Here is a 23,742-nt window from a genome sequence, read left to right on the forward strand (position 1 = left end):
ATGCATGCGGGCTTTCTTTACATCCTGCTGCTGTGGCTGGAAGTGCACGTCACTGACTCTTTGTCTGGAATAAATGCGTAATTTTGTGAACGTGTCAGTGCATACGAGAACTGACGTTCTTAGCGTGTGTATCCGTGGACCTATTGTGGGTGTGTTGTGCGTATGGGTTATGTGTACGTCCTGGTTTGCGTTTCCAGGCGTATGGCTGGGAGTCGGGTACGATTTCTTACGCAATAGTTCCCGGTGCTTTCTCTAAGCTTTATGAAGCGCTTAAAACAAAGAGTCGACATACAGGGCTTCCTGCCTCCTTCCAGTATCAGTCAGCTGCAGTGACTTCAAGGTTCATCTGAAAGACAATTCCCTGGGACATCTGTGTCTATTTTGGAAACACAAAGGAGGGAGAGGGTTAACCAAGTGAACTCCCCTGTATGGGGAAGAGAAGGAGGTCAACCTTGTGACTCCAACCAGCCAGTCCTCTCAGGGCTGTGGGGGAGATGGAATTGATATAACTAGGCTCAGCTGAGGCTGAGGCCTCAGATTTTGAAGGTGTGGATGAAAGAAGCAGCTCTAGCAGCTCTCTTAGGATGTTTGGTGTCTTCTTTGTGGTAAGAGGCTTGTGGGGGCAGAGAAATTTGAGGAGTAGCAAGGAGGATGTGAGCGTGTTATGCCCTGACTTTTTTTTCTAGGTTGATTTAAAACTTTCCTTCTTCCTGTTACCCAGTTTTTTTCTGTAATGGTTAGATCATCCTGAGCTACAAAGTAACTGCTTGGGGTGAAGGAGAAGGTTCTGGCTGGACCTGGGTTGCTGTTTGTATGCTTGTGTGATGGAGTGGGAGTTGGTGAACCCATGGGGTAGTAGGAACAGATCTGATGTGTCTGATGATTAAGTGAATTCATTGACGTTTTTGAGTTCTTCCTCATAAGGCTGTGATTGAAGCAGTGTAACCATGGTAATGCTGTTTTAATGTGTGATGTTAATCAATGCCAAGAGTCTAGATAGCCAGAAGGCTGGGTCCTCTAATGCTGTGAAGCTTCCAACTAATGGGCTCACAGTTCTCAGCTTACCTAGCATTTGGTTGTGTTTTTAAGCCTTGTTGTGGAAGGAGTGCTCAGTCCTCATTGTAACTGAGCCTACTCCGAGATTTTAAATGGTGAGATTTAAAACTTAAGCACTGTGAGAGTTGTGTAGGTTGGTTCTCCAGGATGTTATATACCTTTGACTTTTCTAAGTCTTGAGGGAAGCTGAAGTCTTGCTTCTTAAACTGAGTTCTCCAGTGATAATTGCACAGAATAATTTGCAGTGTTGGCTTTGGGGGGCTGTGATTTTTGGTAGACGGGAGGCTGAAGGCCTCTGCTGAGCTGCGTTTTGGACTGAATGATACTGACTGAAGGGGCATGTTCCCTTGTCCTCTCTTGGCCTCTCACCATCTGAGTACAGTGAGTATCTTGCCTAGCAATTGCGCAATGAAGGCCAGGGCTTCTTCCAAAGCATTTAGGCTTTTCTGGCTGTGAATGCCCAGATTTCTTTCAGATCCAGCTCTGGTATTTATCAATTAGCTTACTCCAAATCATCGGAACAGCCACAGCTGTCCTTCCCCTGCAGTCTGGAGCACCCGCTTCCTTCTGCCTTACCTCATCCTCCAATTACTGTCCCACAGGGCGTCCTGGGCTGCAGCAGCCTCTACATCTGTCCTGTCGTCTGTGCATACAGCAAAGCCTGAGAGGATAAGGGAATGGAAGAGAAAGAAAACAGTTACCCAGGAGGCCTGTTTAGGGAGAAATGTGCCTGCATTATGCATCTGCAAACTGTGGGGCTGAGCCTGTGGTTTGCGAGGGAGTAAGAGGTAGAGGGGAACTGGGACTCAGATGACACCAGCGGGCCTTTGAGGACAAGTCTGAAGGGTTAGTCTTGATGAAGGTGACAGTAGAGTATTTGGAGAGACTCCTGTTCTCACCAAAAATGATAGCCCTTTGTGTTCTCTAACCTAAGCCTCCTGTGGTAGATAGACCTGCCTCTCCAAAGGAAGAGACCAGCTCTCTGGCAGATGGAAGAAGGGAAGGGAGCAATTCATCTGGACAAGACTTTCTCATAACTAATCAGTTGTTTCTTATTCTACTAAGAGCATGCAGGAACCCATGGGGTTGCTGAAGTATGTGTACAATGAATGTTATCTTTGAAGAACCAAGAGTCCTCTAAATGGCAGGGATGAAGTTCCTCTGTTGTGAAAGCTGAATGCTTAACTTGGAGCTGGGAGGGCATTTTTGGAGGGACACATGGGATAGGAATAGCAGTGTTCTGAAGAGAAGAGTAAGGGCAGTACAGGCACATCCTGGAACTGTCTGCTGTGTTTCTTTTTTTGCAACCTTGTTTCCAGCTGTGCAATGGGGAGTGTAACCTCTGGATTTGCCTTGTTGGAGGTGCCTGCAGCAAAGCTAAGTGGAGCTGATAGCTCCTTTTCTGGAGCTTGTCCAGCTCAAAGGTGGCCTGGAGACAAGTCTAAGAGTCCTGGTGCTCTGGATATGTCTGGGCAACTCTAGGGCTGCAGGTGGTGGTGCAGACTGAGCGGCATATTCTCCTGGACCCCTGTCTCACCACCAGAGGCAAAGAGGCACCAAAAGTCTTGAGGGAAATTCCCCAAACTCTTCCTCCTTGATTTGAGTCTCCTGCAGGCAGTAGGATGCTGAAGAAGAGTGTGGCCTGGTGCTGCCACTGAAATGGCCCCTGCCAGCAGGAAGCAGAAGGCAGGTGGAACAATCATGTTAGCTCCTGTGATAGCTTCAAATTGAAGTCAGCTGCAAGACCCTATCTTGCCTGGGGCATTCTGCTGAAAATAGAGGGGTGGCAGGACCTGCCTTTAAGGCAGTGGAGTGAGGTGATATGCTGTGAAAATGAAGTTTGACACTGGCTGAGTGTTGCTGCTCCAGTGTTTTTGGTTGGCTGCCCCCTTGGTTTGGGAGAGAGGTGTGGGGGGGAACAAGCTGCAGGAAGATGCATGGGATAGTTCTGCACACTTTCTGATCTCTGCCTAGTCCATGAGCAGACACCCTGTTCTGTTCTCCAGCTTCTCAATGTCTCTTAAATGATGTTTAGTGTCAGGCAAAGACATTTGGTAGCCCACTGTGCAAGTCATCCTGTAGAAAATCACATGCTTTCACAGGGGTGTGGACTCTGTTACTTGCTTTCATACACTCTAATTTAAATGAAATGATGTTTTCAAATGAGTTCTGTGGATCTTGTGGACCCTCGTAGGCAGACAACTCACCTTTTGTGCAATGCCATGAACATTGGCAGGGCTCTGCTGATGCTTGGAAGGGGAAACTTCACCCTGGAGTTTGGCATCAGTCCCCGACAGGATTGAGGTCACTTCTATCGACCTGGGCTGCATTCAAAACAACCGTCTAGGTGTGAAAAAATCCACTGCCTAGTCCCTGGTCCCTTGGCTCGGTTGTCCCCACCCGTTGTATTTTTTAAATATTCTTAACGATCTGTCACTTTGGCCAGGGCTTACTTGGTGATTTAACGATGGTCGTAACCAGGAGAGCGCAATGGCCAGGCAGAGGAAAAGGAGCAAGGGGGCTTTCTGCTGTTTTTTTTTTTTTTTCTTAGCTTTTGCTTTACTTGTTTTCAGCTCTGCAGTGATTTCTAACAGCTGGCCCAGCTATCATCCTGATCATGTTGCTCTGTGCTTTGGTGAGGAGTGAGCTGGGGGGACTTGGCAAGCAGGCAGCTGTCCCGGAGTCTGAGCCATGAATGAGCTCAGAAGGGGAAGGAGAGAGGCTTGGATGGGAGAAGCTGTATTTGTTTTTTTTTTTTTTTTTTTTTTTTTTAAGTGAGAGGCTGATGGTGTTGACTAGATTCAGGCAATGAGCAAGCAGGTGTTGTGTGTGCGCTTTCCCCTTCCCCATGTCTTGTCCCTTGAGCATGTGGGTACATAGAGCCTCCTTCCCTACTGCAGCCCTTGGGGAGTGAGGGAAGGCCATGAAGAGCACTTCAGATGCAACCTGTGCCTTATTTCTGCAGTGCTTAACTATGGGCATGGCTCACACCTGACCTGGCAACTCTTCTGTTGCAGCCCTTGTGCAGTCCTGTCAGTGTATTTCAGGGCTGACTTGAGACAGGTCTGAGCTCTTTCTACTCTGAAGCCCCGCACACAGTGCTTTTTTAGCTGTATTTTCACACAGGCTTCAGTTCTGAGCAGCAATGTAACCTGCTGACCGTCTGCCTTACCAGTTAGAGTCTGGGTGCTAAACAATAAAGCTGCATCTGAAAATGTTTCTTTTCACTTAGCTCTGCAGCACTTCTTGCCACTTCCCTCTCTGTGCCCAGCGTAGCGTTGTCTGTTGACATCGGGCCATGCCTAATGCCTTCAGCATCTGAAGTGTTCTTGAGTTGGTATGCTGTGTGGTGATATCGGAGCATATGATGCTGTACAATTGTTCCATGCCAGTGTCCTTCAGCGTGCATCCCAAGGTGACGTGCTGTACAGGGTGAGCGTTGCAAAGATGTGCTTAAAATCTTTCATGCAGGCACAGTGCGAGGACATGATTCTTCTGCAATAATGCAGGATTTGCAAAACAAAACCTACTGCCCTATGGAAACTGCCAGACTGCCACTTTTGAGGCAAAGCGTTATGACCTGGGGGCATACCAGAGAAATGCTACAGTACTCTTTGCACTTTAGGCTGTGGTCCCTGGCCAAACTCTTCTGCTTTTAAATAGGTTGTTGTCTCCATTACTGGTGCATGTCAGCTTTAAAGCCATCTTGCTTTCCTGAAGGGTACTGGAAGCTTCATTTTAAGCGTAGTCACTGTGGGAATCTTCGGAGATGTTGGTGTGTTGCAGGATGACCTCCAGTACACTGTGTACAAATGGTAGAAAAGGCTGAAACAAAAACTCTTCTGAGCCTTTGAGTACTGTGGGTTTTAATACTCAAGGAAATGAGAGGTTGCTATTCTTCTAGGTGTGGGCCTTGTCAGTGTGTCTTCTACATAGCTGTTCTTTGCTAGCAAGCTTTGACTCCTCCCGCTCCTGACTTGAGCTCCTTGCAGTGCTCTGCAATCCTGGGTGGACACAGAAGCTATTTGCTCCACCTCTGTCCTTGCTGTCTGCACCAGAAGAACTCTAGGTGGGCCTGTGTGGTGCTGCCCAGAGTGCCTGGCTCCTGTCCTGCAGCCTTGCCTGTGCTTTTTGTGAGACACTGTGCTGCTATGTCTCTTCCTAGCCTGGCCCCAGACTCTGAAGTTCTCCCGGACCCCTCAGTGCTGGTGCGTGCTGGTTGCTGTAGGTTTCTTCTGGGATGATGCTCCCTGTGTCCTCCACTCTCAACCTGGGGCACTTGCTACTCTTTCCCTAGCACATCTGGCCCGATACGCTGCACCACTGCCGTCTAGTTATGAGAGAGCAAGGTGTTTGTATTGCTCTGAACAGGCTGCTTTGCTTTTGGTGGAGAGTAGAATAAAAAGACCAAGACTAATGCTGTGGTGAAAGGACGCTAAATTAGTAGTAGTTTTTGTGCTTCTTGGGGGTTTTTCTTCTGAGCTCTCTCCTCTGGGACAGCTAGATGGAAAACCGCACAGTGGGTCAGTGGCGAACAGTGGGCCATGGCAGAGTTCAGCCACGTGTTGTGAATGAGCAGCCTGCAGCCCTGTGAACAAACGACCCTTTATACTTTAGTAATTATTGCAGGTGCCAGGTCCCTACTCATGTCTTTCCAGGCAGCTGCCTAGGCAAATGCTGTGCTCTGGCAAGGAGCAGGCCAGGAACTAGCTCCAGTGTTGGCAAGCAGGCCAACAGTCGTATGTGGAAATAATACTTTTCTCCTGGGTTTATATAGATGCAGTGCCGTGGTGCTCTGTTGAGCATATGTGTGCTACCAAGCAGTTGCTATAATAAAAAGGTTTTGTGTTATGCACCTGAAACTGTTTTTCCCTGTTGCTTGTTTTGGGAGTTGGCAAGACTGGCAGAGGAAAAGCACATGGTGATTGTGTAAATGCAGTGACTGTGAATGGACTGGGGGAAGTGGTCTTAATTCTACGTGCTGCAGAATTGCAGTAGTGAGTTGCCCATTTAAATTAAGACAGATGAGTGCAGTGTTTACAACAGGGCCAAATCTGTGGTGTCCTGGTTGCTGCTATAAACACCACAGATGCCTTAAGCTGTCTGGCATGCAGCTGTTGCTTCTAAGATAAAGAATAGGAATTTTAATAGTATGACACTGAGCTTTGAATAAGGCTTTGGCACTGTCACAACTTTCTCCTGCAGTCTAGTGGAAGTAGCTCTGGGCCTCCATGCCGCTACTCCTAACAGTAAAGCGTGCTTTGCGGTATACAGTGGAAGAGCACTAAAAAAACTGAACTCCCTGCAAGTTATTTCCTTTGAGCTCTTGATTACACTATGGTATGATCCAGGATGGATGATGTTCTATCTGTTCCTTTTGAACACCTCATGGATCTCAGTAACAGCTGTGAGCAATTTATTTTGGGTATAATCAGTTAACGTTTTGGTGAAGTGCTTTGAGGAGGTACAGCATCGTCAAATGCTGAATATTGTTTCATTATTATTACTATTTAACATCTCTATGTAGCTGAACTACTGTCAGGCATGCTCACTTAATAACCTATTTGGTGTCTGGATCTTTTCTGTAAAGGCAGATCTTTGGCAAAGAGGACGGTAGAATGATATAATAGAGCTTGCACTTGCATAGTACCTGTCATCGGAGTCTCTCGACATGCTTTTCAGGCACTTGTGAATTCTCACCAACTGGTAAAGCTGTCTGGCTTTCAGTGTCTGTGCCGAGGAGGAAAGGAACGACCTTTTTGAGGTCGTGTGGGAAAGGCCTGGCCTGAGCCAGAGCCTGTTGTCCCTGCTCTGGTGGCACGGCACCCTTTGGCTGAGAGCTGGCCTCATAGGAACGACTCCTGCCCCTTAAAAGGGGATCTGGCTAATGCAGTCTTCTGTATATTTTTTCCTTTGGGAAAGCTTCAGGCTGGGCTTTCCTGCTGTGCGTAGGGCTAGTTTCCGCACAGCGGAGGCTGGAATCTGCAGGGATACAAGACATACCAATGAGGCAGAGGGGAAAGCGGAAAGGGAGTCACTTTGGAAGTCGTGCAAGTTTGCCATGAGCTCCCTGCCCCCGGGTGCCCAGGGTGTGGCTCGTAGGCTTTGCTCTTTGTATTTTTGTGTTGCCACCTAGAGAGTGCACGTTGAGTACTCTTAAATTGCTTTCTGGCCAGCTTGATTGTTAGTAGAGCTATCTGGGATCCTGCGCGAAACCGGTCTGACCGGAGGCTGCTCATCAGTGTAAATCACTCCTTACCAGGGATGGATGGCCAGGTCACGTTGCCAGTCTGAGCTGGTCCCTCTCTGTAAGGGCAGAGCAGCTTTTCCTTTCCTGTGGCTGTTCAGACAGTTGGCAGTCGGTTCCCCACTCTTCATCAGTAATGAAAGCACTTAAAAATTGAAGAGGAGATATTAGGAGTTATGATCATATGACTCAAGCAGGCAGTCCATGTCTTGGACATTAAGATCTAGCAGGGAAAACTTGGAAAGCTGTTCATTCCCCAGCCTACCCCAGAGACAACATATAGCATGAAAACAAAAAAATGAACTGGCACTGCTGTTCTGACAGATAAAGAGCAACTCTTCATAAAGGACCTCTGTGTTTTTCTTCCTGCCAAGAATCATTTAAACAACAGTCATTAGTGACTTATCTTTTTGAAAAGACTAGCAAAAGCTGACATCTCAGTGAGAGACTCCATCAGTCAATGTGTGCTGGTGGAGAGCAGCTGTCTCCAGCTACAGCTGTTTGCACCGTATGCGCAGGAATCCTCCTCCCTTAGCCGCACGCTGGGGCTTGGTATTTACAACTTTATCTTGGGCCTGTGTATGACTAGCACCAAAGCTAGGGGTGACTGACAGTCCAAACAGTGTTAGCAGGGAAAATGTCTCCTGCTTACTCTTACTTCTGCAGCCCAGAGAGAAAAGCTTTTATCGAAGCCCTACTTCAAGCAGTGGAAACTCTGCCTGATAACCAGGCATCAGGACCAGCCATCAGTTGGGTAAAAGCTTTGGTAAATGGCCTTCAGTTGGCCTGGGGATTAGGCTGTCTATACTGAGAGCTATAGAGCCTGCTACCATGGGCAGCATATCTGTACTCTGAATGTGCTTGTTAAGATGGAGATAACATTGTTCTCCTAAAGGTAGGGAATTGAGAGACTGAAGGCTGCTAGCTGCCCAAGAGCAGTGTCTGTGGTCCCGTTGTCTCCTGTTAGTGCTTTGCTGAGATCTCTTAATTGTTCTTGAGTGTCTGTCTATCTCTCTCTCTCTCTCTCCATTTGACTAGATGCTGGGACTTGAATGGCATTTAAGCTGGCTAAATATGGCCCTTAATATGGCCCTTTCCCAAACTGAGATGCAAGTGTCTGGCAGCAGTGCAGAAATGTAAACTCTGTTTCATACCCTGGCTTCCTACAAAAGTCTGTGGAGAAGTCAGGCAGGGTTAAATCCACAAAAGTGCCAACTAACGGTGTTCAAGTTTCTCATCTGTACCAGGATTATGCGTCAAGACAGCCACTGAAGGTGATGTTCTGCAATCATCTCTTCTGGTCAGTAAGCTAGAGTTGGAGCACATAACCTGGTAACTCAAACCATCCTATAGTTTCCCTGGAACTTTAAAGTCCAATTTATGATTCTTCAGGCCAAACCTGAAACCAGTCTACTCTCTGAACTTTGCTTTCCTTGCCTGTTCAAATCCTGGGAGGTAAGCCAGCTCTGGAAATGCTGTCACTTTTGAAGATGGCTGCTCTCTCCAGAAGGAGGCTCTGAAAATTCCCATTGTAATTAAAACTGATTTTTTTTTCAAAAACATCTTATGAACTTGGCCCTGACTCAGTCCATCCCAGCTGTCCTCAAATTAAAAAGAAAAGGACACTGGGAGTGCAAGACTTTTTTTTTTTTTTTTATTACACAGATTTTATTGCTTAGGATTCAGCACATTGACAGGCTATAAAAGTTTACTGAAAACAGATACAGCCTGTCAATGGGTTGACCAATACCCCTGGCTGGGATGCATCCTCGAGCTTCTGATGGAGAGATGCGGGTTTTGTTTCTCCGTGCTGTTTCTGTATCGTTACTGCGGAGAATTCCCCGAAGGGGGAATGCCCACATGAACTACCAGCGCTGGCAAATGGATATGATTCATTCCTGTGCAGAGGTAATGTCGTGTTGACTAGTTCTGTGGGGAATTTCTTAGGGAGTTCCACATGTCTGGAGTTAAACATGCGAGTAGGTCCTTCCTTGGCAGCCATGTAGCAGCTAAATTAAAAGGAACATATTGATACAAGGGCAGGCTCTGCTACCCCCTCAGCGTCCTGTATGAAGGGTACAAGTTCCTGCACAGGGTGTGTGTGGGGGAGCATCCATACCACAAAACCCACCAGATGAAGAGAGAACGTCCCCCTTTCCTAGGGTATTAAAGCAGAATTTGTAATGTGCTAATTGGCCTGAGAAAAGCCTCACAGTGCATCCCCTTTGTGCCTTTACAGGGAAATTCCAGTGAAACACTCTAACTGCACAATCCTGTTCCAGGATGAGGGTCCAGGGGGAAGTGTTTGAACTACTTTATTCCATGTGTTTCTCCATGTAGATAAATTAGGTGAAAGTCTGCCAAGGCTCTTGTTCCTGCCCTCTCTCCCAGGTGGTAGAACCTCATGCAGCTCTTAAAAGAAAGCTGTGTATTCTCATTGAGCTTGATATGAAATGAAATAAACCCCTGACGCTTACTGAATAGATGCATTGTTTTCTCAATGAGAGACTATCTAGAACAACAGAAAACTGCTGGTAGTCGCTGGTCCAGCTTTCTCTTTGCAGCATGTGTGGTGGTGGGGGCAAAAACATCCCAGGGATCTAGAGCCTCTAATTGCCCTGCAACTGAGGATGCCAGTCAGTTGTCCACTGCAGCCCAAACTTCACAGCCTTTGTTGACAAGTTTCCTAGGCCTCTGCTCTGGCAGTACCTAAGATAAGTTACAAGGCACTCCTTGGACTTAGAGCGAGGTTGCTTGGCAGTGGTGGGGGGAAACGCGAGTAAGGATCTCTGTTGGATGTGTTTTGTGGTTGCCTGTGTAGCAAATGCTGAAGCATGAAAGACTGGCCGCGCTCAAAGAGCATACCAGTGGTCTGTCTTGATGTGGCATGCTCGGTGCTCCAAAAGCAGCATTTATTATCTTAGAGGCTTTGGTTTCAGTGGGAGCTAAGCTGAAGGTGTTTTGTTTCAAGACTTTTTTTTCATGTTATCACCTATATTTAAGTACGCAAACTTGATTCTACTTAGAGTACAATATTATTTGTTTATGAGCTCACACTTGGAAAAAAATCCTTGTCTTGTCTTGCATGATTTGAATGTAGAGAGGCAGAACTAAGGTGACAGGAGCGAACTAAAGATTGCCCCTTTTAATTCTTGACTTCTCTGCAAGAGAAGTCTTCTGACGCGCTTCTGCAAACTACCTGGTTTACCTTTAGCATGTGTTCTTCCTGAACACATGCAACAAGTCAAGAAAGTTTTGAGGGCACAAGGAATTGCTCTAGAAGATGGTGCTAGCCCGTTCCTATGGGGCCTTGTAGCTTCCTCTCTAAGCAGCCCTTGCTGATGATTTGGGTCAATGTGGCGTATTGTGAACAGCAAGGAGGGGTGGCTTACATTAGGATCTGCCGCCCCTGTGAAGCAGGCAGCTTCCTGTTGAACTCCTTCAACTGAATCTGTTAGAAACTGAGTCAGAGCCTTGCGAGTGGTGAGGTGAGTGCCAAACTTTCAGTTCTCACAGAGCTGTGAGCTTTGTATGCATCTGGATTACTTAGGAGACCCCTAGCAAAAAAGCTCTGTATCCAGTCACCAGACCCCGCACCTAGTCAGCCCGTGCCAATTTGGCTGGGCTGTCAGAAATCGCTTGCTAGTAGAGTAGCATTAGGTAAGAACGCTGTTTTTTTGTATCCACAACAGTGTTGGATCAAGGTTGCCGCGCGTCATTTCATCGCTCTGGCAAACTACAAACTGGGGGCTTGCAGTATGGAACCTTATTTTTAATAAAGGAAAAATCTTTGCGCTTCCATTCCGCATCTGTCAGCGATCTCACTTGGCTGAGCCCTGGAGGAGTTCATCTGGCCCTCGTGTTAAGGAAAACCAACAAATTAGTACAGATGTTTTTCTGAGAGCTACGGGGATCAGGGATCAGTGATTTAATACTGCCTGATATTTGATAGGGGACGCCCAGGGAATATGTGCTGGAAACCAGGAAGTAATATTACATGAAATCAAAATATAAATGTTTCTAAAGGTTTAGGTAATTTTTTTGCAATTTCCCCTTGTATAATCTTAAATGAGGTCCCTCTCCTTCTCCTGTTCTTCATGCACTTGTTCCTGTAAGAGGCTTATTCCTTTTGAGCTGTGCTCCAAATCAACTGGAGTAAAATGGAGGCTTATCGTGTGTTTTTGTGGGCTCAGCTGCGGAGCACACTGAAGACCCTCACGAAGGTTTTGAAAAGAGGAAGGAAGAAACTCAGGTGAGGGAGGAAGAAGCCCTCACCACTGTGGGTGCGGGTTTGTCTTTCGGAAGCATTCAAGCTCTAGGAGTCTTCCTTCGTCGTGCTCTCCTTGTGTTTGCCAGCCCTGAGAATTCAGAGATCTGCATTAGTGAAAATACGTGCGGTTAGAGTGCCAGACCTGAGGAAGAGCTGAATGCACCCTCAGACCAAAGCCAGCTTTGTTTCCTCGTCCTTTGGTTAGCATGGCCTAACGCGTACTACTAGCTCTAAGCTGCTTTGTAGTTCAAGCAGGCAACCTGAGCAACATCAGCAGAATAAGGCTCTGAGGGCCTAGTTGTAAGTCCTTCCAAGGTGTACTCTCCTTCCAGTGACTGTTTGACCAAATGATGCTTGTATTTAAAAACCCTGTTGGGTTTTCCTTTGGAAAGGAGACAGTGTGGAGTTCACTGTGACCTAGCTTTTCTTATTCATATGCCAACAAGCTGTTTTTATCTAAGGGTTTTTGGAGATTCCTAGATTCTTGGTGGTCTGAAAGGGCCCAAGTCTGTCTTGGCTTGATTTTTGGTGTTTTTTTACTCATTCAGGTGTATGAGGTATGAAACCGAACTTAGGAAAGGAAAATAAGTTCATGTTTAAAAAGTTCTGAGTTTTAGACAGTAGATGTCTAATGAACGTGAGAGTGCTCTGCAGTTCTTTTTGACTGTTCTGGCTTGACATTTGGGACCTCACGATGCCTTAACTGAATCAGTCTGCCACATCTCTACCGTGGGCCTTCTCTATTGCTCAGTGGCTTCACCAGTGCAGGGCCGGGTTTACTGATACCTAAATAAGTCACAGCGAGAGAATTTATTCACACCCTCCAAAAACCACAAGATATGGAAAGTTGATGTTATTCTTGACTCTCAAAAACATAACAGTAACAGAGATGAAGTCATATAGGCTCAGCAATGACTGTCAAGGGGATTTTGAAATTCTTCACAGCCCCTCTGCCTGTCCATCCCAGGGATGCCCAGGGCAGGCCAGCTGTTTGGCAGAGTGGGGGGTGATATCTGAGGTGTCTAGCTGTGTGCTAATGATTTTTGTAGTGAAGAATGACTGCCACCTGCCACTGTTCCACCTGGAACTCCCCAACACAGGCATAAAACGAGAAGAAGATGACAGGGTTGTGGCTAAAAACTTTTGGCTTTAGTATTTCAGAACTGGCCTTTAAGTAAAGGTTGCACCATAGCTGACCTCCCAGGAAGGGGCAAGGGAGGAGGGCTGCTCTTAAGCCTCAGGCAGGGCAGAGATGCAGCTGGAGATGAAATGCATTAGGCAGCTTGGCTGTTGGTTACCCATTGCTTCATACTGGAAGATCGTGTGGGCAGCAACACTTCGGTTGCTTCAACTCACTCTCCTCCTCATTTCTTTTCTTACTCTTGGGTGAGGGCCCAAAGACATCGCAACATGTAATGCACTTACCGGTCTCTTACCATCAGTATAGAATAGGGTTTTGTTCTGGCTCTCATTGGCACTTCCGAGCGTCGGAGGCACATCTTTGGTGTGTACCTGGAAGCGCTGTTGGTGTTCTTGCTTGCACTTAAGTTTGCCTGAGTTAGGTTTTTAACTAAATGAAGCCTTTGTCAATGGCATGAAGGTGTTGCACTGAAGAAGAAACTAATTAGAGGCAAACATGCTTCTCGGTTGTGGAAGTGTTGAGCCAAGGAAATCCAGAGCAGTGAGTGAGAATGAATGTTCTGCACTTAGCACTAGGGAAATTCCAATGATGGCTGCTCCTTTTCCTTTGCTCATTCTATTGTGGCTTTCCACAGCTTGTGGTGACTCAACGATCTCTTGCCCATCTTACCCCAGAATTTCCTGGCTTGCATCAGGGTTTTTGTAACTGTTTTGGTGGACTTTCCACAGGGATAGGAAGGTTGAGATTTTTGTAAGGCTTTGGTTGGCTTTAAACTGTAAAAACTTTGTCCTTTTTTTTTAACATCAGCTTGCAAGTTTAAGAAACACATTCAACTCTTAAAGAAAGAAAGAAAAAGGAAAGAAAAAAAAAAGAAAAAACTCAACTTGGTTTGACAAATCTGCCTCCTATAAACCCAAGCTGTTGGCATGTGTTGTTACCCTCCTTTAATGCTTTATTAATGAAGTTCTTTTACAGCTGTTCCATTATTTCACCTGGGATGGGAGTCAGGGTCACAGGTGGATAATTATGTGGGTCATCCTGTTTCTATCCTCTTAAAACTCTGGCACAGCATTAGCTTTCTTCCAGCCATCAGTGTTCCAAAGACTTATTAAAAACCAACATTAATGATCCAGAGCGCTCCTTGGCCAGGCTTTTCAAATCTTCAATGCAAGTTCTCTGGGACTGCTGATTTCAAAATACCTCATTTACTAGCTGTGGTTTAACATCTTTTTTAGTTACTGTTGGATTAGAAACTATTTCATCATCACACGATACAAATAATCCTCGTGGCTTTCTTCCAAATACAGAGTGGCTGTTTTTACTATTGTTATAACACCTTGTAGCTGTGGACATACCTGTTCTCTGCTTGGCTTATTGCAGCTGTGTGTATTGCAATGAGCCCATACTCCTAGGGGATTTTGTCCCTTTGAATCAATTGATGTGCCAATCCTAAAGAGAAAGATGCAGAAGTTGCTCTGTTTCTGGGCTGATAGATCCTTATCATGCAGTGAGGCGGTGTACACGGCCCAGCGTAGGTCTGGGGGCCAGGAGGTTTTACTGCAGTGGCAGTGCCGCTTAGCGAATTCATCCTGCAGATCTGCAACTGCAGCATGGCTCATGTGTACTTTTCTGTTCATCTTAGTTGTTCTGGTCTATGCAGCTGAGCAGGAAGGACAAAATATCATGTAGAGCAAGTCCAGATGTGATGCCACATCTGTACCATAACAGAGGCAGAATTTCCTGCAGCTGTGTATAATACTGTTAAATCTCTCCCCTGCAAATAAAAGGCAGAGGGGAAGAAAACCTTTTTTTTTTTTTTTTTTTTTTCCTTTTCAGTTACAAATACTGCCAAGTAAGGGGATGGAGGGTATTTTCCTCACCAGACTTGGGAAATCTCCTTGCAGTGTGTTAGGCTAGGGTACTGGCCATGTGAATGGCCCCAGGAGAAAGGGCTGTTAGTTCATAACAAGGCAATGATCTGGTGATGGTATTATGTGGCAGGAGGCCTATCAGAGGAGTAGGAGATGCATGATGTGCACTGCATCCAAAAAAAGACCGACTGGGATGCCACTAAGGCAGAAGAGAAGACAACCTTTAATTGCTACCACATGAATGTGAAGAGCTTGGCTAACACATGGGAGAACTGGCATTGCACATCTGAGTATAAGCTTGACCTAGCTGTTACTGAAATGTACTGCTTGGAGAGGCACTACAACTCTTGGAACACTTGGAGAGGCAGAATGCAGAAAACCATTGGCACGGGCAGGGTGTGGAAGTGAGTGGGCAAAATGGTACTGATGGGTGTTCATGGCTGTCCAGTCACAGGAAACTTAGTAAATCCTGTATGAAATGGAGGGTGGAGATATTAGTGTGGCAGTGTTTGGTAGTAGCAAACTGTTTGAGCTGGTGAGCAGGGTTACTGCTGGGTGTGCACTGTAGAGGGTGGCTTAAAGACAAACATTGCTTTGGAAAGCTCGCTTAGAGAAACATCTGCTGGATCACTTCTGCTGCTAGTTCTTATGCTTTGATTTAGCTCAGTTATTTCTGATGCACTTTAAATTGAGTATTGTGTTCAGCGTGGGAACCCTTCTGCCTGTCTTGGTAGGTGAAAAGCAGCTGAGTGCAGAATGAGAGCTGCGTAATTGTTCAGATAAGTCATGGTGGCGGCTTCTTTAGTAGTGTGTGTTTTATCAGGCTTTCCACCCAGATGTGCCGCTGTGTATTCGTATGCCTCCGTTGGTTCTGTAGGAGCTCATTTGACTAAAGGGAAAGCAGCAAAACCAAATATACTAGAAGAGAAAATTCAGATGAAGATGCGAGAGTTCAGTTTATAGCTGTTCTAGTGCTGCCTCTCCAGCCAAGTCCTCCCAGATGACAGTTGATAAATGAGAGCGGAGCCTGCCTAGGTGGTCACTGTATCTGCTGACCTCATGGCAGAGTGGGATCTTGTTCATATCCTAGTAGTTAGAGCTCAACCTTGGGTAATTGCTCAGGCAGGAAGTGCAGGTGGATCCCACATTGCTGTAATGTTTCTTCTGCTTCAGGCAATAGATTTAAAAATAGCTCGAATGCAAATCGCTTTAATCTTAGCACAGATCTACCCAGAGATTGAACTTCACAGTAGGACAGTTGAACTGCTTGGGTCTGGGAAGAGTAAAGGGACCTCAACTTCCATGCATGCTCCTATGTTAGCTTTTGAAATTCCAAATTAACTGAATGTTCAGTGCCCTGAGTTTCAGTCCCTTTATCAGATCCAGAATTGGAGATATTTTGGAAGCCAGACATAAACAGAGTGCAATTCAGATATACTCAGTATATGACCCTCTTGCAAATAAACACACAACAGTGTACTACAAAGGAACTGTACCCCTGTGACCTGTGGTTTGCTTGTGATGACTCCAGAAATCCTTCTAAAATGGCATGTTTGAATTATGCAGTTGTTTGCTTGATATTTGCTTGTATAACTACTTGTTGTGACCTGGAAGAAAACAAGTAAATGTCAAGGAATAATAGCTATTACTCATGCCTGATTCTGAACAGATTAATTGCCTTTCCTGATTGGGATATCAGATACAGGGTTTGAGGGGAGGGCAGTTTGTGTATCTCTATGGTTGTTGGCATTATGTTGTGGACCTTTACCTTGGGAAGCACGGTCTAGAGGCTCCTGTTAAAAGGTAGATGTAAGCAGGAGAAAACCAGACATGCAACAGTTGTTAATAGTCTGCTGCCAAAACAGAAATCTTTATTAAGTGAGATTTTGCCAGGCCTGAAAAAAAACACTCAAATCTGAAGTGTTTCATAATTCCTGAGGTTCTGGATGATGGAATGGGGAATACGTGTGTCAAGGCTGCCAGTCAAGGAGGTACCGTGAGCGTGCTGGAGGACAAGATCAGTATTTGAATTGACTGAAGTAGGGAGAAACACCCACCCTCCTGGGTGGGGAACAACCTTTGAAATAACGTGCTGTGGACAAGGCTTTTGTTTTATAAATCACCAGGTGCGTAACGAGAGAATGAAGAATAACTGGCCAGCTAACAGCTCTGCGCACAAGGATTTGGAATTGACCTGGGCCTGACCATAAGTTGTTTGTGGTCTTCTATTTTAAAAAAAGCAGAGCGTTGTGCTGGGATTTATAAACATAGCTGCAATCCTTCTTCAAACTCATCATTTGTATGCTATTAACTGTCACTCATAAGAGCTGTGAGCTTAGGCTGGGATGGTGAGGTGGAGGGGGGGGGAAGAATGTCTTGGTTATGCTATATGTATGTGTATACCTACTTTTTTCTGCTAGGTACAGAAGTCAGAAGCATGTTCATCTTAGGTTACCTGTAGACTTGGAAGCCGCTTCAGGGAGTGACGGAAAGGACTGAAGGTGTGTGGTGGCTAGTGGCAATGTACCTCTCTCCACTGACCCCCTTTGGGGAGCTTTTGACTGGTAAAGCTTCTACTTTAGCGTCTAGTCATCAGGCTTTTGAACAAAAGCCACCCACATATAGCAAACCTGATTTCACTGCTTTAAGCCCTGGAGCAACTAACAGTTTAATAGGGAGCAACCTCTGCTGGAAACTGCCCTCAGTTTAAGACCACCAGGAGAAAATTACTCTATTAAACAGTAAGAACAGCTTTTAAATGAAGATACAGTCATACGGGATTTTAACTTGGACAAGCTCTAGCAATGAAGTTACTCAATATCACCCAAAACACCAGGACTAGCATGCACCAGTTTCCTCTGTAACTTGTTGGAGAGTGGATGGTCTCTACTGTATGATGGAGGTGTGATTTAACCTACTTCCTTTGCTCTGCAAGATAGGTACCTGTGGCAGATCTCAAACCACTGGTAGGTAGAAAGCTAGAATGTGCGTTTTCTCTGCCACCTAGTTGGTATTACTCGCATAGAGAGAATTTGGCAATAGATCCACAGTAGGAATATAATACCCAAACGTTGTGGATTAGGTCACTTTATGTTGCAAAGGATTTGCGGAGTATGTCTAAGGAAAACATCTTTAAGACTTCCTGGAAGGCGTTAGGTGTCTCAGTTTCAGTGTAATCGTTTTAGGATTCCCATGGGATTTGAACCATGTGTTACAGGAGAATTTGCAGGATCCCATGTGCGGAAGTTAATAGATTCGAGTGGGGAGTTGTAAACCGGGTTTGGATGTCGAGTTTGTTTCAGGTATTTATGAAACTTTGGAGGATTTCATAATAACTTGAGTAGCAGCAGGGCTCTTCCTTGTAAAAGGCAGCTTTAGTCTCCAGAACTAGATGGTCCCCTAAAGAGGAAGGTGGATGCTGAAGGGGAAGAGGGATACTGAAGAAGGGCGCTCTGAAAGGATGGGGGTGGAAATTAAGATGTGGAGTTCGTTCCCAGCACTGCTATAGTCTGTGACTTCTGGGCAGGCCTGAGTCATAGAAACTACTGATAATGATAATATTTTTCTCTGGTCTTTTGTCTGTCTCAAGATTGTAAATTCTCTGGAAGGGATGTTTTTTTTTTTATGATGATGATGGTGAGCGTAGTTGTGGTGCCATCCAGGGGGCCTGCTCAAAGACTTGAGCACGTACTCCTGTGTTCTGCGGAACTGCAGTGAAGCGGCCCGGTTTTCAGTTACGTGCAACTCGAATGAGACTCAAAGGGAACTCGGCCTTGCAAAAACGAGACCCAGGCATTTGTTGTGCTTGAAGACAGTTAGTCCCTGGATCTTCCCAAGTGCTTCTACAAGCATCTGACTGCAAAATTTACTGCAGTATGCCTGTTTACCCACCAATCTGGATGGGTGAAAACTGGCAGTGCCTAGGGAATCAGCAGGGACTTAAGCGCTACTTTAAGGGCTGAAGTGTGGCTTATGCTAACTCCATTAACTATGCTTTTCCACCATTTTCTGGCCCTAAATCTGAGATCAAGCTTATCCGTAGCAGTTTCCAAATGTTTTGGAAGGATATTAATGCCCAGTGGTGGTCTGAGGCAGGGGAGGAAAGCAGGAAATGACTGTGTGCTCTAAAGCACCCAAAAGAAATGTTTATCTGAAGTGTGGTGGTAGGGGATCAGTTAATATCACTGCATGGAAATGAGGGGAGCAAATGAAAAGCTAACCAAGGAAAGAGTTTGCTTTGCAGGGTGCCAAGATCTGTGTTCATTATTGAAAATGCAAGCAAACAACAAATTAAAACCAATTACGTTTGCTTCCCAGGCCTCTGTCTATACAAGGGATTAAATCTGGCTTCAGCTGTTGATGACTGGCAAGCAGGGTTGCTCTATCACTGCAGACCTCTGCTAAGTGCAATTCTCATCAGAATTAAAGAACTGTTTTGCAATGGGGGTGGAACTACCGACTAAGGGAGGATAAATGTAAATTGGTATGTTTACAGAAAGAGCTAATGAAGTAAAAGGTACGTGGGAGTGTCTGCTTGCGGTCAGCTCATCTGAAAGCTGGGGTTTGGGTATTGCCAGTTGCTTAGAGGTAGGCAGATGATCAAGGCCGAAGAGCCCCCTTGGCATCATTTGCTGCTGGCAGCTAATGAGCCTCCCAAACAGTGAGGAACACCTTTGCCCTCGTGGTCAAGTAACAGGTAGGGTATGCAGGACTTAAAACTGGGGCATGCTAGGCTTTCCAGTCTATTTGCTATCTAGGATGCCAGCAAAATTTTGGTATGCTAAACGGTCACATCCGAGATGTGAACGGTGAAGGTAGGCTGTGCAAATGTTGATGCTCTCTATGCAGGTAAAACATGAAACTTCCAAACACCTTTTAACTGCAAGACTGATTTCAAGCACAAAATATTGTTTCAAAAACTGACTTTTTCCTGCTTAGGAAAGGAAGGAAACCTTGGTGAAGTTAATATTTTCCTGATAATTTCTCCAAAGTAGGATTTCCCACGGTAGCAGCATGCCGTGAGGATGGGGAATACACTGGAGAATCACTAGAAATGGAATTTTGGGGCCAGGAGGGAGCAAAGGAAAGGGGACGTACCCTTGATTTTCTGCAAGAGTTAAATCTATTTGCCTTAAATGCACTTGCTTGAAAACAAAAAGAAATCTGAAGAAAAACTGCCTTTAAAAACAAGCTATTCAACCTGGGAAATGCTTTTTGGAGGCTGATATTAAAGTGAACGCCAAGTTTCTCTCAGTGCTGTCAGTCCAAATGCCTTGTTTAATTTAACAGATCTCCCTTAGCACTGGGGAGAAGAGAGGAGGGAGCTGTTGCAAGATTCTTCTCCCGAGCACCCAAATGGCGTGCTGCTAAAAGTAGCTGGCACGTTAGTGCTGAGCTGTATATTACTATCCCGGGCAACCAAGAGCTCTTTATCTCTTTGCACTGAATTATGTAAGCAGCACCAGCTCGCAGCATGTAGTTACAAAAATATTTGCAAACTGCTCTTCTGTTTGGATCGTTTGTAGTTAAAGCTAATCTGTTGGTCAAGATTAAAGACTGATTAAAGAAATGGTCTGTCTGTGGTAGGACCCGCTGGAGAGATCCGGACAGCAATGTTGTCCCTTGCTAGAGGATGTGTTTGCAGGAGGCAGGTTTCAGGGGAGGTACCGCAGACAAGAGCCGTGCCCTTTGCCTTCTTCCTCTATGGCTGAGCCTAAAGGGAGATCCTGTTGGGCATGGAGATAATACAGCATCAAGCTAGCATCGTGCTCTGAAATACGGTACCTGACTGAATTGCCGGTGGGACCTTTCTGGTTACCTGGCTTGTGTCAGGTTGCTTTGCCTGCTAAGTGCTGCTCCCATTTTCTACATCAGTGCACTGGCCTCAGTTTAGTCCTCTTGCTCTTCTCCTGCATCTCTGTTGTGTTGTCAGAAATGTAAGCCTGTTTTCCAGCAAAAGACTCCATTGGCGCAGAGAAATGGATCACGTGGCTTCTGGGGAGCTGGGGTTAAGCTGTTATGTCCTTGAACCACCTGTACTTCAATGCTAGGGCTTTGCTGAAGTCTTGCTGCTTCTCTTTGCACGCTCCCCCCCCCCCAATGCATTGGCCGCAGCATTTAATTCCCTTTTATTACCTTTGGCTCCACTGCAATGGGCGGTGCAGTGTTTTTGTTCTTCACTTAATAATCTTTTGGCGGCTGTTGGACATCGTTTCTCATTGTATTGGTGGAGGATTAGCTGAGATGATGGGAGATATTTCCTGTCTTAGCCAGAGGGACAGGCTTTGCAGGGCTTGTGCCTTCTTTTCGCATAGTGTAATGCTTTGCTTGGGAATGTGCAGAGGCAGCTAATCTATGGGAAGAGAGTGCAGCCCTGAAGCACTATTGCTTTTATTTGCGTTGAGAAGCCATGGGGAAGGCAAGATTACTGATATTCCCAGACTGGATGGGTCACGGGACTAGAAGTTGGGATCTCTGGTCCCTGTTACTTACCTGTGCTGCAACATGGGGACAAATAGCTTCCCTCCATTTACCCCTACCTTGCATTCAGTCATGGTCTCGCCTTGCTGTATTTTGGTAAACTTTCCTGGCACTTGTAGTGGTTAGAGAAGCCAAATGATGCTGCAGGGTTGCATTCAGGATGCCTGTAAGTGGCTGTGACTGGCGAAGGCACAGAGAGCGGGCAGACTGCCGGTGCAGAGAGCAAGCTGTATTGCCCCAAGCTAACTGCAGGGCGGTGGCAAGCAAGTCCTTCTGCAGAAGATAGGCAGTGCCCAGAAAAGGAGAGGGGTTAATCTTCTGGGGAAGCGATTGGTGAGGGCAGGGTCTAACTCCTGGTGACAGTAGAGGGCTGTTATCTAGTAACCACAGCCCCTCTTGAGTTACCATTTATTGGCCCAGATAGCATCTCCAAGGGGAAGAGATGGATTTGCTTGCAAGAGCTTTTCAGCTCTAACCACTGAGCCTGGTTTGCTCTCTCATCCAGCTGTGAGTTTTCTCTGACTCTTGAAAATCCCTAAGGCACTTTCTTCCTTCTGCTGTGTCTTATCACAGTGCAAGGTAGCCTCCCTGCCCTGTGGAGCCGAAGTCTGGATCCTGTATTTCTGTCTGCAGACGCTTCCGCGGCTCTGGTGGGACGCTTCTCCAGCGCTCGGCTGCCGCGGTCGACTAGTGAGATCAGACGCCCAGCGGGGCTAGCGTTACTGGAGAAAGAGGTTTAATGTTACGCTGTAGATTGTAAGTGGAGACCATCTTAAGATTGAAAAAAAATGACTTTCCTCGTTCAAAGGCAATTTAGTTTTCTTGTAATAATAACTGATAGGTGAGGGAGGGTTAGCTGTGACATGATCCCTTTGCAATGCTTCACGAAGATGTGAGCTACAGACTTCTTTAATATGCCTGCCAATTTGGAGTATGGGATATGGTACCAAATACTGAAAATCCAGACAGTCCAAGGGTAGAGGAAGGAAATTAATGGTTGCTGGAAGAAGTTGAGGATAAAAATGTGCCACATTCCTTGTGTCATTTGTGCTGATCTACTCCCTAGATAGTAACTGTCTGAGATCAATTGCTCTAAAAATATGCACTAGGTTTCACTGAAGCATAGTGCTTTGGAGTTGTCATTTGAACTGTACAGGCAACAAAAAAAACCCAAGATGTTGACTACTGAGCAACAAATCCACTAATTATATCTTGTAGACCGCTTTGTTTTCCTCCACCTGCACCTTGCTTGCTTTTACTACTGCATAAATAAAGGGAGGAGGAACCTCCAGCCAGCTTAGTCTATGGGGGGAAAAAAATCCCAGCAGACATGAGATGTTTCGTTCCTTAAATTGTAGAACTAGTGAAAACTTGTCAACAACCTTTTCTTATATCTGTCACTGTAACTGAAATGTTACAGCTCTTAATGAGGCAGCCTGGTCTGGTAGTGTCCTGCTTATTTTCAGTGGGAAGAGTCAGGAGGATGATCTCTTAATGCCTGCACCGCAAACACCTCATCCCTTGGTAACTGCCTTAAATACTTAAAATCCCAGAAAAATGTGACTTCCTGCCTTAATAGGAGTGGACTGGTGGAGGAGCAGGGCCTGGAAGCTGCAACTCCCATTGCAGAACAGGCAGTGTCCACTGGGTATAGCACAAGTCTGTGCAAAGGGGTCAGCTGCGGACCTCTCCCAGCCCGCAGCAGTGTTGTTGGGATCTTTTGTACCCTGCATCAGATCTGAAAGGGGAAATGGAGGGGGATGATTTAAGGAGACCACTTGCCGCTGCCACCCAGAATGCAGCGATCAGCTCCTACTGCTTCCTGTAAGAGAGGACTCGGGTGTCAGAGTCCCCTTTTGAAAGTAGCGTGGCGGGGGAATTTGGGGTCAGTGTTTACAGCTGAACGAAGGCAGAGCTGCTGAGGAGTAGGTAGCTGAGGAAGCAGAGTGGTCAAGCCAGAGTCTGCTGCCAAGTTTGGTAGACCAGGCTTCAAGTGTGTGGTTAACTGCAGAGGCAGGCACCTACAAAACCCTTCTCATCTGAGCAAGACTAATTTGTCTCCTCACCCTACTGAGAATTATAGTAGAGGAAGTAGCTTGGAGAAGAGTATGGGAGCTAAACCAGATTGCAAAGCTCCTACTGACATTTTTCATCTGTGCTGCTTTCTCTCTAATTGACAGTTTTCTACAGCTACTAATCACCGTTTTTGCTGGTCCTAAAATCAGCTATATTAGGAGCTAGAATGCCAGCACTCTTACAGAAGAAGCTTATTTTTATTGTATTCCCAGCCTAATACTGGAAACCAAAGAGATTTGGAATAGACCTGGCTGGAATTCCAACATTTTCCCCCAAAGCAAGTAAGTTATGGGAAAATTCCCATTTTTTGACAGCCTTCCACAAAAAACTTTTTGATTTTTTTTTTTCCCACAGGAAACTTGCGAGTTGTGGGTAAGTGGGTTTTTCCTCACTTCCGTGCTGCCTCTAACTCTTTCCAGCTCTAGCTTGACATTTCCAAGTGTTACGCTGGCTCTGAGTTGGCAGAAGTTGGACAACAGCGCTAATGGGTGAGTGTTTTTCTCTCTGGTGCAGAGAACCATCTGGATGAAGGGAGGAGTCCACCACTGGAAAGTGTCTTTAAAACACTAAAGTTTTCTGCAGTCATTGTGTTCCTGGGGTA

General features: G+C 45.9%; 1 long non-coding RNA gene across 1 annotated transcript in view; it reads left to right on the forward strand.

The window, feature by feature from the left end:
* The first annotated feature begins 550 nt into the window (after window positions 1-550).
* The window catches only part of LOC134150491 (uncharacterized), a 110,005-nt gene continuing 86,813 nt past the window's right edge, over window positions 551-23,742 (forward strand). The window contains exon 1 of the long non-coding RNA XR_009960661.1: window positions 551-605. This is a non-coding gene — a long non-coding RNA (uncharacterized LOC134150491). The remainder of the gene's footprint in view (window positions 606-23,742) is intronic.

The sequence above is a fragment of the Rhea pennata genome, chromosome 24 (genome assembly GCF_028389875.1).
Source record: "Rhea pennata isolate bPtePen1 chromosome 24, bPtePen1.pri, whole genome shotgun sequence".
Lineage (NCBI taxonomy): Eukaryota > Metazoa > Chordata > Aves > Rheiformes > Rheidae > Rhea > Rhea pennata.